This window comes from Schistocerca americana, chromosome 6, assembly GCF_021461395.2.
Source record: "Schistocerca americana isolate TAMUIC-IGC-003095 chromosome 6, iqSchAmer2.1, whole genome shotgun sequence".
Lineage (NCBI taxonomy): Eukaryota > Metazoa > Arthropoda > Insecta > Orthoptera > Acrididae > Schistocerca > Schistocerca americana.
The window spans coordinates 164366328-164384251 of record NC_060124.1 but is presented as its reverse complement, the minus strand read 5'-3'; the positions used below and the strand labels follow the sequence as shown (position 1 = coordinate 164384251).

The 17924-nt window shown below is 38.7% G+C and overlaps 1 long non-coding RNA gene across 1 annotated transcript in view; it reads left to right on the top strand.

Annotated features, from left to right (window-relative positions):
* LOC124619843 overlaps positions 1 to 17344 on the top strand; it is a 101422-nt gene extending 84078 nt beyond the window's left edge. The window contains exon 3 of the long non-coding RNA XR_006980142.1: positions 14754 to 17344. This is a non-coding gene — a long non-coding RNA (uncharacterized LOC124619843). The remainder of the gene's footprint in view (positions 1 to 14753) is intronic.
* Positions 17345 to 17924: the final 580 nt, after the last annotated feature.

Here is a 17924-nt window from a genome sequence, read left to right as displayed (position 1 = left end):
AAAGCTTGGTACAGATTTATTGATGACATCTTCATGATCTGGACTCACAGTGAAGAAGAACTCCAGAATGTCCTCTCCAACCTCAACTCCTTTGGTTCCATCAGATTCACCTGGTCCTACTCCAAATCCCATGCCACTTTCCTCAACGTTGACCTCCATCTGTCCAATGGCCAGCTTCATACGTCTGTCCACATCAAACCCACTAACAAGCAACAGTACCTCTATTATGACAGCTGCCACCCATTCCATATCAAATGGTCCCTTCCCTACAGCTTAGGTCTTCATGGCAAACATATCTGCTCCAGTCCTGAATCCCTGAACCATTACACCAATAACCTGAAAACAGCTTTCACATCCCGCAACTACCCTCCCAACCTGGTACAGAAGCAAATAGCTAGAGCCACTTCCTCATCCCCTCAAACCCAGAACCTCTCACAGAAGAACCTCAAAAGGGCCCCACTTGCGACAGGATACTTTCCGGGACTGGATCAGACTCTGAATGTGGCTCTCCAGCAGGGATACGACTTCCTCAAGTCCTGCCCTGAAATGAGATCCATCCTTCACGAAATCCTCCCGACTCCACCAAGAGTGTCTTTCCGCCGTCCACCTAACCTTCGTAACCTCTTGGTTCATCCCTATGAAATCCCCAAACCACCTTCCCTACCTTCTGGCTCCTACCCTTGTAACTGCCCCTGGTGTAAAACCTGTCCCATGCACCCTCCCACCACCACCTACTCCAGTCTTGTAACCCGGAAGGTGTACACGATCAAAGGAAGAGCCACATGTGAAAGCACCCACATGATTTACCAACTGACATGCCTACACTGTGAAGCCTTCTATGTGGGAATGACCAGCAACAAACTGTCCATTCGCATGAATGGACATAGGCAGACAGTGTTTGTTGGTAATGAGGATCACATGCCTTGGTGCACGGCTAGCACATCTTGCACAGTGTTAAACCATCCGGGTTATCTCAATACTTCCCACTGACACCAACCTATCAGAACTCTGGAGATGGGAACTTGCTCTTCAATATATTCTCTCTTCCCATTACCCACCAGGCCTCAACCTCCGCTAATTTCAAGTTGCCACCCCTCGTACCTCACATCTTTGCCTCTGTACTTCCGCCGCCTCGACTGACTTCTCTGTCCAACCTCTTTGCATTTACATATGTCTGCCTGTGTCTGTATATGTGTGGGTGGATGTGTGTGTGTGCGAGTGTATACCTGTCCTTTTTTCCCCCTAAGGTAAGTCTTTCCGCTCCAAGGATTGGAATGACTCCTTACCCTCTCCCTTAAAACCCACATCCTTTCTTCTTTCCCTCTCCTTCCCTCTTTCCTGATGAAGCAACCATGTGTTGCAAAAGCTTGAATATTTGTTTGTGTTTTTTATTTTATTGTGTCTATCAACATACCAGCACTTTATCGGTTTTTTTTTTTTTTTTTTTTTTTTTTTTTTTTTTTTTTTTTTTTAATTTAAAGAGGAACTTCCCAGTATCAACAAGTTGAGTCAAGACTAGTCACAAATCCAGCCCCAGTAAGCTTTTGCAAAGTCTTATACATGTTTTCAGATTGGCCTGAGTCTGTATCTGGTTAAGTCTCGTGGCATCTAGACTACCCTAGCACTTCCATCCTCCTTACATACAATGACAGTAGAACTGTTATATAGACTCTATGCTCTTTCTGTAATATTCCAATTTAACACATTCTCTGCAGCTCCTCCTCAGTACCATTTTTTTTCTGGTCAATGACACTATATAAGTTTTTAATCTATATGGATTATGGTCAGTCACACTTCGATATTACACTCTATAATTATTACCTTCCAATGCTTGCGAGAAAATAGTTCTTGATACTTCAGCAATGTGTCTGACAGCTTTTGTGTTTGGACCACAGTAATAGTTTGAACTTTTGAAACTTAGTAATTTTATTTTTTATTTATTGGTTTCTGAACCACATACCTCAAGACCCAACTGATTAAATTTCCACTATATATCTTCTCCAGCCTGCTTTAATTTTTAAATTGCTCAATTCATTATTCTTCTCAATCTCTCTTCTGAAAAACCTTACATACATAATGAGTTGCTTTCACTGTAGTCCCAACATTACAACCATAATCTGTATTTACAAAATATTTCTTCACAAAATCCACAACTAAAATTGTGTTTACATTTAGTCCTGATAGCACAAAGAATTCCATTATTCTTATACTACAACAGTTTCCAATACTTGATACTTTACTAGTGTGGTTAACTTACTTGTTGCCCATTCAATTCTCACTGCAGTTATAGGCATGACCAGTAATTTTCTTTCTTCTCTCATGATATCAAATAATGCCAACAACAGTACTGACAATTCACTGCCAGTGTCCAAAAGAAGTACTTCTTCTTTTCCATTTATTTCCTCTTCAATTGCAGGTTAAATAGGCTCTTCTTCTTCTTCTTCCTTCTTCTTCTTCCTTCTTCTTCTTCTAAGATTTCTTGAATTAGAAGTTTTCTTATTCTTTATGTTTCCTCTAAATTATCACGATACATTAGTCCTTCCTTACTTCCCATTATTTTCAGTTATTTGTTATCGTCTTCTTCAACTGAACCAATAGCTTCTAATTTATCTAGTCCTATTTTTCTTCATTCCATATATCAATATATTTTCATCTAGTGTATATATACTACCTGGCTGTTTACTTTCTTTTAATTCATATACACAGCGTTACTATTTTGTATAATATATTTACTATTTACATTGTCTTCCGTTACTAAATTCTCTTTGTCCATTAGCATTTTCATTACTCAGATATACTTTTGAGATGGGGGCCCTCTTCTTGGACCAGCATCATGGCAGCACATATTTCAACATAATAATTCTTTCTATTTACATCTCTTCTTTCTTTATAAAAAGGATTATAACTCCATTGGCCTCTGCCTCTTAATCTTCCCTTTCCTCTCATTATTATCATGCCAATGATTAGCTATCACATTGGCATGCCATTCCAAATATTCTCTCATGGAATTTCCTCCCCTACTGTAACTAGGTATTTTCTTGAAATCTACACTCTTGATATCAGTTTTAACCTTCCTTTGCTTCTTGTTGGACCAATATTTCTCAAAAAGCAATTCACCACATTCCTTAGAAGTTGCACACCTTTCCCTGACTTCACACTATCATGATACATTGTCTCCAGTTAAAAGATTCCGTACATAATTAATTGTACTATTTTCTGGCCATCCTTTTGAGATATAATCCTGCAAACATCTCAAAAATATCACAGGGTGTAGTTCTCCATTTGATACAAATTTATTATTAACATATTTATTTAAAATATTTCTTCCACCACAGCACATGACAAAGACAGCCCCATATAAACATTCTCTGCACGTGTTTATCACATTTCCAGCTTGATTAAGTTCACTCATCTCTTTTTCACTATTAAATTCCTGTTTCCCACATTCATGAGTATGCTCCTGCAACCATCCTTTAATTTATCTAGGTTCTTTCTCATCTTCTCCCACTTCCCATGGACCTCTTCAAAACTTATTTGTTTCACATTTTCTTCAGTTTATTATCTATTTTCTGCTGCACTTCCTTCCTCAATTCAGCACGATTCTAGCCAATCTCTAAGGATTTTAACCCCCTTCCTTCTTTCCTTATTTCAAACGTTTAGTGACCATATCCACCCTTTCATTAGTTTCTTCAGTTTTCTTCATTATCTCTTTGCTACAGTCATCTATCTTGCTGCTCTCATTTCCTGCCAATATCTGCTGTTTTTCCTTACAACTTTCCTGCATCTCTTTACAACTTTCCTGCATTTCCTTGTGGACCAGCTGCTGCAGCATTTGCACCATAAGTGCCATTCCATCTGCAGATTGCTCCTCACTTCTGCATTTTACTTTATCCCAATTGACCCACTTTTCTTCCAGGCTTGATAGTGTGATGTTCGCCTGCTTTATTTCTTCATTGATAGTCCTTGGTGTTGACATACTGCATTGTTACACTGGCGGAAAAATGGGGGGTGGAAATTCAACACTGACTACTGTAAATGATGTAGCCAACAGTTTCACAGTTCTTTACTTTCACTGTTCACAACTCCCCAATATTACACACTTAATATGGCCAGTTCACTACTGGTAAATTTAGATAAGCCTCATCAATAGCTTGCAGGCAAATGTGAGCATACTGCTACAATAGTTTACTATTGAACATCTATGAGCAGTAAAAACCTTACCACACAGTTCTTGCAGAATAATACGGTACATGTGACACTATTGAACAGACACTGTCATTATTTTAACACACGGCGTTTTTGTGTTACACTTATTTCACAGTTAAGTTGATGTATAGTCTTCTCCCTCACAACTTTACAACAGTTTGCAACTAATTGTTTTGGTCTGTCATCCTGTGCTACTGTCCGGTGACAATGGGCATCATTGATGCAGTGTATGAATGTCTTATTCCTTTTCACCCTTTTTTCCCTAAAATATTTAGGAGATGTGCCCTGACTGTTATCCAAGCTTATGAAATTTGCCTTGTCCTGATAAGCTGCTGTTGTAACTCCATACAGTGAGTGCACACATCTTTAAATAGCACATGCCTCTATGGCTGGCCTAAAGAGGTCACCTGACATCAGCACAGGATGTGCAGCAAGCGCTGTGCTGTATGCAAAACAACAGTATACAAGCTGGCACACTAGGTCCTCAGCCACTGTAATGTTTATGTGACTAATGAGTACTTAATTATTAGACTGTGCATTACTATATATCTTGATTTCATTTATTTGTGCTGATTACTACATCACTCAGCGTCTAAGTATTTTCCTTTATGTGGAAGTGAATTGAAAGTCGGTTGGTGGCAATTCTGATATTGTGTTTGTGGAATGTTACAGTATCTGTAGTGATGAGTGCAGTATTCTACTCTGTGTGTTTCATTTCACGGTTTACTGATGCCAATATGTTGCTGGAAGAAGTTCTTCAATCCCTTGTTGAAAGCAGTGAGCTTTCACCAACCAGCAGCAGGCTCTCTTTGTAACACTAAACAGTTAGGTGCCATAATGGACATATCAGTATTTACTGCCCTTAATGTAACCCTCACTGTTTCCTCTGTATAATGATTCCACAGAAGTTTGGGATGCATATGAAAAATGCCTTCTGCAACATTTTCAAGCTTTTGGTATCGCTGACCCCAGTGTGTGTTAGGCTTTCTTTCTGTCATGGATTATTTATCACCTTTCGTGTTAGCTAGCTCCTTTTCAGAAACTTGCCAGACTCTCTTTTGATGAAATGAGTCAGTTGCTCTCTGCTTATCACTACAAACGTACTCATGTTATTGCTGCTCATATCGAGTTCTACCATAGTCAAAATGGCTACAACAGTTGTACGGAGCTTCGGCAGTGGAACTTCACGGGCTTAGCCATCAGTGCTAGTTTGTTACTGAAACTCACCAGGACTCACATGCTGATTCAGTGGTTCATGATGCTGTAATATGCTTGGCCCCTGATGATAAGTTTGTGAATGCACTTGACACTGTGAAAATCTCTCTCTTAGAGGTTGTGAACAATGCCCAGTCTTCTGAGGTATCTAGGGAAGCAAGAAATCAGATAGAATCTTGGTGTGAAGTAGCTGCCATTGCCTCTCCTCCTCAGCCGCAGTCAGTCAGCCCAAGGGAGGAAGATGACATTGTGGCCGTGCAACCACGGCCTTCACGATGCCTGGGAGTGTGCTGTTCTAAACAGCAGGAGTAGTCAGTGTCACAGCAGCATGTGCTCCTCTCCCATGGTGCTATTATTGTTTTGTTCATCATGAACATGTCCAAAATATTAGGTTATGTGCAACTATTGTAAAGAAATGGGACATATTGCTTCTGTTTGAAACTTCCATCGTAAGACATGGGCATGGATGTGAACACTGTTTTACAGGTGATGGTAGCTCCAAACAAACTTTATATTGGAGTATGTGTTATGGACAAGATGTTAAAAACACAAATAGACACAGCTGTGGCAGTGGCTTTTTTAAATTATCAAACCTATGTGGATCTTTGATCACTAGCATTGAGCCCTGGTTCTCATCAGTTAGTGAGTTACAACGAATGACAAATACATATTGGGACAGTTTTCAACTCCTGTTGTGTATAAAGCATTTGTTCAGCCTTTGATCTTTCCATTCGTGGATGATGGCAACACTGATAAGTTGTTTGTGTTAGATGCCTTCAAAACTTTTGGATTTTCTTTTTCTGACAAAGTGCATCTGGTAACAGATCAACTTGCATACCAACACTCTGTATGCACTCTGTTTGGAATGTTCCTCACTGTTTTCAGAAGGTTAAGGGTGTGCTACTGATATCAAGGCTCACATCACAATGAAACCAATGGCACGCCTCTGTTTTTTTCATGCCCACCAAATCCCAATAACTTTACAGGAGCAAGTCAAAGCAGAACTTGATTGACTTATGGCCTTTAGTGTTGTCATGCCTGTCTTCTCTAGTGGATGGTCTACTACATCAGTAATTGTCACAAAACCTAACAGCAACCTTTGCTTCTGTGGAGATTTTAAAAAGTCTGTAAATTCACTGTCTATTATTGATACCTATCCTTTACCCCATCAGGATGAACTCTTAGTGCAGCTTTCTGAGGGTCAGTAGTTTTCCAAAATAGACTTGTCAGAAGCTTACTTGCAGGTGCCTCTGGAGGATGAGTCCAAACATATCCTCATAGTGAATACCCCTTTCAAGCTGTACCAATAACAACACTTGCCATTCGGTGTAGCTAGCAGCCCTGCTATTTTCCACTGATTTTTGGAGCATTGTGTGCTGGGGTGCATTAACTACCTGGATGATATTGTGGTCTCCAGTTGCTCAATAGATGAACACTTGCAGAGCCATTGTATTTTGTTCATGGTGCTGCAGTCTGCTTTGTTGATGTAACTTGGGCAAATCGCAAGTTTTTGAGCCATATCATCTGTTTTTGTTTAGAAGTCTCACGTGCTGGTGTCAAGTCTTTATGCTGGCATGTCGATGTCATTGTGGCTCTGCCATGTCCTACCAATGTCAAAGAGTTGCTGATCTTTCTTAGAAAGATTGCATACTGCCACAGATTTCTTCCTGATGTGGAAACAGTGGCTCAGCCCCTTCATGCTATCTTACATAAAGATGTTCCTTTTCACTGATTGCTCAACTGCAAGCATGCTTTTACCCTGTTGAAGTCAAAATTACACCCATCTCCTTATTTGGTGACATTCCAAACAGGCCAACTTCTTGGTTTGCCCACAGACACCTACCAGTATGGCCGTGGGACCATTCTCGTGCACAAAATATGCGGACGGATCCAAATGTCCTGATGCGTAAGCTTCCAGAACCCTGAATCAGGTGCAACAGCACTATTCACAGATAGAAAAGGAAGTGCTTGTTATTGTGTATGCACTAAAAAAGTTTCATGTTTTCCTATACAGTTCTAAAGTTCATTTGATTACTGATTGCCGGCCGGTGTGGCCGAGCGGTTCTAGGTGCTGCAGTCTGGAACCGCGCGACCGCTACGGTCACAGGTTCGAATCCTGCCTCAGGCATGGATGTGTGTGATGTCCTTAGGTTAGTTAGGTTTAAGTAGTTCTAAGTTCTAGGGGACTGATGACCTCAGAAGTTAAGTCCCATAGTGCTCAGAACCATTTGAACCATTTGATTACTGATCATAATCCTCTGGGTTTCTTTTTCATCCTCCGGCATCTGTTCTGGACCAAGTGGCCATCACCTGCAATGCCGGGCTCTGCTTTCGTCATGCTATAATTACAAGATTCATGTCTGCCCCACAGCAAAACACACTGATGTGGGTGTTCTTTCATGATTACCGATTGGCCCCTATCCTGCCTTTGATCAGAATAAACCATTGTGTGTCCATTTAGACATTGAAGCCCAAAGCACTACGGATGGTTTTCCCATTACCATCTACATCTACATCTACATCTACATGGATGCTCTGCAAACCACATTTAAGTGCCTAGCAGAGGGTTTATCCAACCACCTACACAATTCTCTGTTATTCCAATCTTGTATAGCACGTTGAAAGAACAAACCCCTATATCTTTCTGTAAGGGCTCTGATTTCTGATATTTCCTCATGGTGATCATTTTTCCCTCTGTAGGTTGGCATCAACAAAATATTTTTGCATTTGGGGGAGAAAGTTGGTAATCGGAATTTCATGAGAAGATTCCTCCGCAACAATAAACACTTTTGTTTTAATGATGTCCATCCCAAATCCTGTATCATTTCAATGACACTCTCTTACCTATTTTGCAATAACACAAAACATGCTGCCCTTCTTTGAATTTTTTTGATGTACTCTGTCAGTCCTATCTGGTAAGGATCTACACCACGCAGCAGTATTCTAAAAGAGGTTGGACAAGCGTAGTGTAGCCAGTCTCCTTAGTAGATCTGCTACATTTCCTAAGTGTCCTGCCAATAAAACACTGTCTTTGGTTAGCGTTCCCCACAGAATTTCCTGTGTGTTCCTTCCAATTTAGTTGTTTGTAATTGTAATTCTTAGGTATTTAGTTGAATTTAGGGCCTTTAGATTTGACTGATATATCATGTAACCAAAGTTTAATGGATTTCTTTTAGCACTCATGTGGATAACTTCACATTTTCTGTTATTTAGGGTCAATTGCCATTTTGCACCATACATATATCTTTTCTAAATTGCTTAAATCCAGTTCTTGGATTTTGGCGACTGTAATGGCTGATACTGTCTTTCATCAGGTTGTTCATTTTGTCCACCATGGCTGGCCAGATAAACCACTAGGTCAAGTGCTGGATCCCTTTCATAATTATAATGCTCTCTACCACTGCTTAATGGTACTACTGTTGGCTACAGAAGAGCCAGCATCCAGGAGTTTTATCCCATCCACATTACAGCAGGACATCTTGTTCATTCTCCAACTGGACCATCGGGGTGTTTCTCATACAAAATTGGTGGCTTGTCGACATGTGTTTAGGCTGTGTGTTGGCAATGAGATCATGTGTGTTGTGTCAGCCTGCCAACAGTGCACTGCACATCAAGCAGTGCCTTGGGCCTCTTTCCCCATGGGCCACCACCCAGCAACTCTGGGAGTGTATTCATGCTAATTTTGCAGGTGCCTTCCTTAACTACTTTTGGCTTGTTGCAGTTGGCGCTTTCTCAAAATTTCCTTATGTGGTTCATTGCCCGCCCACATCCATGGTGGATACACTCACAGCCCTCGCCAAGGATTACCATATAGGCTTCTGATGGACAATTGCCCACAACTTGTGTCTTGGGATTTTAATTATTTTTCTGCAAAGAATGGCATCCAGCATGTTATGGCCCCTCCGTTTCATCCTCTGTCCAATGGTGGGGCAGAGTAACTGGTCTGTACTTTCAAAACTCAGATGAAAAAATACAAGGTGCAATCTTTTCCCAAGGAAGTCCTTGATAGTTTCTTAAGCTCATATAGGTTCACTTCTGTTGGTGACCATAGCCTGATGGAGCTGCTTCATGGCCGCTAGTCCCATACACTGCTTCATTTTCTCTGGCCAACACCGGGATACCCACTGGTGTCCCCCTTGTAACAGTTCCATCCAGGCTCCACTGTCTGAGCCCTTGGGTTTGACCAGTGACCCAAGTTGATACCAGTAGTTGTCCATCCGTGACAAGGCAGTTGCCTCTGCACTGTGCACACCTCTGATGGCTTGGTGTTATGACACTTATGACCAGCTCTGCCTATGCAAGACTGACCAAGCTCCAAAGACCTCACTGCCCATATGGCCACCTCCACTGTCCATGCCACCCCCTTGGCACAATCCACACGCCCTTCAGCTCCTGTGTCATCTTTCTTCCGAGTGCCGCCACCACCAAACAGAGTATTAGTGCCAGGCCACTTTCATCTCTGCTGCCTCCATTGCCGAGTGCTTGCCCAGATGTGGACATGGATATGGCATCTCCATCGCTGTGTTTCCTGACAGTCTCATAGTGAAGTGGGCACCACACCTGTTCGGACCGATGACCGTCGCAGTCTGGTTCCTTTAATCCCACAAACCAACCACACCTGTTCATACCTGCACCATTTCAGACCATATTCCCCTGTGACGGCAAGATGCCTATTCCGACAGCATCCTTTTCTGATGAAGACATGGACATCTCCACGGTAAAGTTTTCGCCAATATGGAAGGAGTGTTATAACCCTGCACAGTGAGTGAGCATAATTGAACTGCACATGCCTCCATGGCCAGCTTAAAGAGGCTGCCTCACACAGGCATAGGCAGTGCAGCAAGTGCTGCACCATGTGCAAAATAGCGGTATATAAGCCACTGCCCTAGGCTCTCGGCCACTCTAATGTTTATATGACTAATGTGTACTTCACTGTTAGACTGTGCCTTAATGTACTCCAGGATTTCACATTTTTGTACTGACTCATTCAGTGTCTATGTATCTTCTTTTATTCGGAAGTGAATTAAAAGTTGGTTGGTGGGAGTTCTGATATTGTATTTGTGCAACATTACAATAGCTACCATACATACATTTAATCGTTTTTACATTTAAGAAGAATTCATTGAAACAATTTGGCATCTGAACCAGATTTACTGCAATATTTTCAAATCCAGTTTTCAAAATCTCTTGACTGTTAACTTTGAGTCCTAATTATGACTGAACAACAAACCCCATCACTTTTGTCATATTGCTATGTTTAAGGGGTAACTGTATTATTTGACAGTTTTCCCACTGCCAGTACAAGTAATCTAACTGTGGTTTTATAGTGCTTAACATACATAATGAAATCCTTCTTGGATTTGATCTCATTATTGAGCTGTCTCCTTTTAGCACTAGAGCCTACAACACTTAGTTTATAAAAAAAAATCCATATTACATTTGTTGAAATTCTTTTGTGTACATTTTTCGAGGCTTTAGTTCATTTGCTATCAGGAGGTCAATAAATAGAGCCAAGTAATCAGAAACACCTAGGTCTAATCAGTACTTATTTGCATTTTCATACTGATACGTCATAATAACATTATCAGTTCAGGTTACTGATATACTATTTTGTCTAGTACCACCAAAAATGTTTAATATAAAACTAGATTTCTGAATTAGGTCATAAAATTTTGTCAGTTCGCTGCTTTCGACTAACATATTTAAGATTTTTATATTGGTATGACTACCAACCAGCTGTCCACCAGGATGAACAGATACCACCAAACTGTGGCCAAGAGCAAAGTAGACCACCCTATGGCACAACATGCAGCAGACCGTAACATGTTTGATTTCAATGGTTGTTTCACTGCCTGACCCATCTGGATCTTTCCCTCCACCACCAGCTTTTCTGAACTGCACAGGTGGGAGCTATGCTTACAACACATTCTCCACTCCCGTAATGATCCTGACCTCAACCTCCGGTAACAACTGTCCCCACACTCTCCAACCAACAGTTTCCACCCTGTCTGCCCAGTCATCTCCTCCCCATTCTCATCTCCCACCCTGTTTATTCGCAGTCTTTTGCCAATGCATCTGCCTGTCTTTGTCTGCTCTTCTTTTTTGTTCCTTTTTGCCCCAGCTCCCTGCCCCACAACCTCCTGACACTGCACCTTTTGGCAGTCTGTTCGCTGTACACTCCACCAGACAGTGCTCATCTTTCTCCCCACCCGCACACTACTATCCCTTCCCCTTCCCCATACCCACCCCCTCCAGATTGCTGCTTGCATCCCACATGATGTTGCACTCTGGCCTGAAATGTAGGAGTTGGTTGTGTGTGCTTGCTTGTGTGTGTGTGTGTGTGTGTGTGTGTGTGTGTGTGTGAATGTTGAGTGTGCGTCTCTCTTTTACTAATGAAGGCTTTGACCAAAAGCTATATGTGAGTGTCTTTTTAATGTCCCTGTCTGAAATTTGATGTGTCTTCTTTACAGTAACTAGCAATCTGTCTTTCCTATGTTGATGATATTTAAGTTGAAGTCTACTACAGTTACAATTTTTTTCTTATTTCCTTTCTGAATTTTTTCGACATGACTTTAGAATTTAGCTGAGAACAGTTTTGTGGCAACACTTTCATAAATTCTGTAGACTGCTGCAATCACTGTATTCATACCACTTAACTCTTCAGAGCAATTCACCCACAGTTTCACTGTTTATACAATTAAAATCATCTCCAACTTTATAACATACTTAGGCAACAGTAAGAATGAAGGAGCCTCACACATGCTACTAGCTACTTGTAAATTATTAATACTATTTCAAATTTTTATACAATCTCGTGTTAACCAGTGTTCATGTAAGCGGGTTATTTTGAGAGTTACATGTTCTGAGGTTTATGTGTTAAGCCTTTGCTATTCCATTGCATCAGTAGAGCATTTCTTTTTTTTTTTTTTGTTTGCTTTGATTGAAAGTCTGTCCTTTCTTTTGAATTCAAGCCTTTTTTTCAGTTTGCATCTTGGTTTTATTGATCCATCAGAAAGTGTCATTTTCCCTTGCTTTTCTGTATTTGTCAGATGTCTACAAACATTTTACTGAAATTCATAGAGCCTAACCTATTAAAGTGTAGACCATCTTTTCTCATGTATTTATTTTTTAAAGAATTACTGGGCTCAATTAATACCACATCAAGCTTGTCACAATATTTCTCAATATGTAAATAAATAATACTACTTAATAGTACTAGACTGGAGACTGTGTACACAGTTTTTGTCAACCCACTCTGATTCCACGTTTCTCTTACAGTTTGTTCCTCACTGCTGCTGTGAATAGAGTTTGTTTCCACATGAATTAAAAGACCTCCATAGAATGAGAGAGAGCTCTGCTAAGTAAACAAAGTCTTACAGAACACTAACTAAAAATCACCATATTAAAATTGTTTTCAAAGTCAGTCATTGAAACATCATCACATTTTCTTTTTGTCTATTACTTCAAGGACTCCACATGACCAACGAGAAGCAGCTGGCACCCATGGCCTGCACTCAATTTCCATTCTCGGCAGATGATCACCACTAGATCTGTGCCACTTGCCACTGCCCCCTGACTCAGAGGAAACTCAGAGACGCATAATATAATAGAATCAGTGTTAACAACAATGTCTCATGAATCTGGAGATGAATGCATATCAGCTCACTTTTTTGTGTAGGGAGGATACTAAGGATTTGCACTCTTACAGTAGTTGTTTTCAGTTTTGTCTACATTTTTGTTTGTGTTCTTTTTCACACTCAGTACATTTGAAATGGTTATATAACTGATGGAACTGAATTCCAGGACGAACATCTATCTTAGTCTGGCAATAACTTTTTTTAATATCACTCGCTTATTAACAGGAAATCATTTTGTCACCCTCTTTCTTTGTGGCACTTTTACACTTGTCCTTTTAATTACAGGCAGTCATTTCCCATTTATATTTATCAACAGGTTTTCCACTGAATGTATTATTTTCAACTGTTTTGCATGTGTCTACATCTACATCAGTACTCCGCAAATCACCTTATGCAGTGTGATGGAGGGTACTTTGCGTACCACTGTCAGTTCTTCACTTTCTTGCAGAAGTCATGAAAGATGCATGGGAAGAACTGTTGTTACTAAGCCTTCATGTGCATTCAGATCTAGCCTTCATTGTCCTTTTGTGAATATACATTGGAGGAAGTAACATATTGGTTAACTGATTTAGGAACATACACTCTTGAAATTTTAACAGTAAACCACATACTGATGCAGAATGTTGTTCTTTTAGCATTTGCACTTGAGTTGGGTAAGCATCTCTGTGATGTTCACACTTACTAAGTGCACCTATGACAAAACACACTAATCTCCACTGTATGGTGAGTAGCTACTTTCCTCCTCATAATATTTTTACATTCCATCCTGGATTTTCCATTATTGGATCAAATAGTAAAAGTAATACTGAAAATACATAACTTTGTTTGCTGTAGTTGCAGTATCAGTTGCTAATAGTAGATTTGAATGTCAAAATACATACAGATACAAAGGTTGATACAATGACTATTCCTCTGATGAAAAGCCCTGACCACTATGAAAGTCTGTAAGTGTTACAAAATGGCAAACACACAAAGCGGTCATGTGGTTCAATGTTTGAACTTAAGATCTGGAGAGAGGATGCTTGCATATCATTGGCAGTGGTGTAAGTGTTCATGGCAATAACATCATGCCATCTGTAGAAACATGGCAGCATGACTGGCGATGCATGTATTTCATAGTGCGAGTGAGCAGATGGCACATTTACTTCTAGTAATTTATTTCTCTTTTCAGTCTCCACTCTTTTCTCCTTTGTTTACTACTTACCCATCGCTGTTAACACACTGTAGTCTTTCCTGTCTTAATATCAGTATATGTATCCTCAATATAGTCTTTTCTTACTCTACTTTGCTCATTTTTTTCTCAATGTAAACATTTTGATTTCTTTCAAACCCAGCTCTCAGTTTGGATTTCCTAGTTATTTACATCTCATTAATAGTACTCTGAAATTTGAATGTCAGCTGCATACCTTATCTTTATTTTATTTTATTCCCTTTTTGGTCTTTTTATATACTCATGAAGGTGCTTGAAAAATTTGAAGGTAAAAATTGAATTCAGTTTTTAATTTACATACCTATGTGTTAACTCTACTCTTACTGCTCCTTATTTAGTATAAATTTGTTTTATGTGCATGTATTCATATGAAACTTTGTGGAAGAAAAAAATATTTATAATAATAACTATTTCTTACGTGATATTTACAAATATAGTACCAAAAACTAGAAGTTTCTTTGCTCACGCAGTTTCTCCTTACACAGGGTACAAGCACTGTCTACTTGTTCTAAGAAGATGTGTGAGAGTCTAGATGAGATTGCTAGCTACAAAGAAGATATTTGCTCACAAAAAATTCAAGAAACAAAGAAGCTGCTGTACAAGGAAGCAGATCAGATGATTGCAAGAGAAACAAACAGAAATCGTGCTCTTGTTCGTGAAAAAGTTGGTCATGCCTTAAGTAAAAGAAAATAAAAAAGAATTTTTTATATACTTTCCCTTGAAGATACTGCAGCACTGTTTCACCATGACAAAAAGCTGCAGTCTCCTTAAAAGACCAAATGTGGATGTTACTGAAGTAAAAGCTATAGTCAGTTGTACAATACAAATGGAATGACTATTCGTTATTATTCAGAAGCAATATTATGTTTAAACAGGATGATTTTTTTCCTTAATAGTACACTGTCATTAAAAGTGAAAACTGCACTCAGGAATAAATTTTTTATCTTGCTCTTTCAGAACCAGAACAGCATTCTTTCCATTTGCAACAGGAAGTATGTGAATGGAAAGACAGGCTGTCAGTATCATCAACAAAAAGACTCATTAGATCGATGACTTTACAGACTGTTATGGAAAGACGGAATAACTGGAGTCTCTTCCATGACAAGAAATAGTACATTGGCTGTTAGATTATAATCAGTCAGCCAATAATCAATGATCACATACTGTAATTTGGTAAAACTAGTGCAACATAAAATACAGCAAGGAGAACTAGAGAAATATAGTTTCTCTTACAGGAAAGGAGAGACAGAATGATCAGAGGGTGGCTGATATGTGACTAAAATTAAAGAGAAAGCAGATCTTTCCTCACGTATGAGAGAGGGAGAAATAGGTATACTACTTTAGATAAACAGTTTAACCAAAGAGAAATCAGGAAATTTGCCATGACTAAAACATTTGTCCAAGATGATGCTTTCATTTGCAGATCTCAGATGGAGCAGTATATCCAAAAGAACCAACTAGCAAAGAATTAAAACAAATGTTGAGTGGTAGTCCATAAATGATATAATTTCAGAATACACTCTTTCTGCATCCATTGTTGTTAAACTATACTGTACATTAATTTTTCCAGTTTATAGCAAACATCATTCAACACTGTATGTGGACATACTCAGTTACAGCTCCTATGATGCACAAATAAATACAGGAAATGCTTTCCATTGCCACTTTATTAATAAATTAATGTAAAAATCCATCATTAATTTAACAGCCCCCCACAATTAACTGAAATTACTTGCAGTTTTACTTACAGTTGTCTCCCTAAGATGTGTTTGTCAGCTGCTATTTATTTTGCACAAACTTTCATAGACTTTCCTTTTGCCAACCTTGAATTGCACTCTCAACCAACTACCTCACAAATGTTGGGTGATTACATACGTTAACAACCAATCTTTAGTATTCCCTCCATTTCTTATCTCAGTTTGGATCTTTCCCTGACTGCTCTCTCCTTATGATTAATTGTGCTTCTATTCTTTCTTTGTTTTTCTCATTTTATGTCTTCATTACTACTTCATGTTTCAAACGCCATGTTATTAATCAGGTTTTTGTGTTTACTCATCATGTTATTTAAAGGTTTGCATTATCTTTATTTTACAAAAATATATGTTATCAGTCAGGTTTGTCATGCTTACTCATCAGTTCATCTCACACTCATCAGTTCATCTCATCTTCTGAATGTTCACATTACCTTGATTTTAGCAATCATTTTATTGACAGTCAACAGATTTGTACTCTCAACACCTTTCTGGTAACTTCCGTATTTTGTTTGAATCTTACAGAGTTTACATATTTTTTCTTCCTTTTTATTATTGCCTACTAACGAAAACGTTTTTGGTCATTGAAGCTCAAATATTTGATTATAGTTTTCTATATGATTGCATTTTTTACTGTTAATACTTTTACCCTCGAACAATTTGCTTTAAACTGTACTTTATATTCTTATTGATTCATCTGCCCTGAATTGCAGCAAGAAAATGTACAATAAATAAAGTAAATATGTCTACAGGAAGTCATCTGAATTGTGTTAAACTTAGTCATTGGAATCATGTGGTAACAAGTAATAAATGTTGTCAAGGCGTATGTACTGGTATGGTGTACCAACATTTAAGTACATTGTAATTGCAGTAACTTAAGTTGTTCATATATGAACATGAGTCTCTGAGCATTTTCAAAAGCATCACAGAGATTGAATTAACTTGTATTTAAATTATTTTTGTTACAAGGTGTCAGACTCACATAACTTCATGAAACATCAGATATTTACAGACCTGCTGTAAGGTAGATAATGGTATGTCCACACTTGCCATTACACCTTTATAGATTTAAGTTTCAATAGTTGAGTGCAGTATTCTTATCAAAATACACTGTGGAATAATAAGTTTCTATTGTCAGCAGGGCATTGTATATGTATCTTCAAATATACCTCAGTAAGTAAATAAGTATTGTGTAATTAATTGTCTTGGTGATTTCATAAACCATTTCTTTATGTTTTGTATCTGTTTGAACTGAGAGTTCATTGCACATGAGATGTCTAATGTTAACTTCTGTTCATTTGTTAGTGTACAGAAAAATGCAGATCTATTTCAGAATAAATTGTTTTCATCTAAAATAACAATTTCTTTTTAAAAGAAAGAATGAAAATGTTGATTAAAAGAAATGAGAATGTCATTTAATAAAGTTCATGTTTTTCTCTAAGAAATGTTTCTCACTGCATGTACAGCTATTGGCATACTTTGCATATTTCCATTCTCTTCTCTCATATTGCATAATATTCTGGGAAAAATCAGCAATAATGGAAAACTTGCTATTCAGAGTTACAGGATTAAGCTGTGCATGAGAGCTACTGACTCTTCAGGGCATTTATACTTGCACCTAGTAAATAAATTCAATATTCTTCATTATTAGAAAATGAATGAAATTCATTCCAATGGTTGGAACTGCTGGAGATAGTGGCCATGTGTGTTAATAGTAACCTATCATTTTCCTAATAGTGTTTAAATTGTATCCTACATAGACAATATAATCATCAGACAATAAAGGCAATGCCTTGCTGATGTAGCCATCCTTCTCTGTCCCTCACCATCTGTACCAGTTGTATGTAGTTGCTGCAGATCATTCCACTCAGAACATTCTGTAATATAGATGATCTGGCCTGCCTC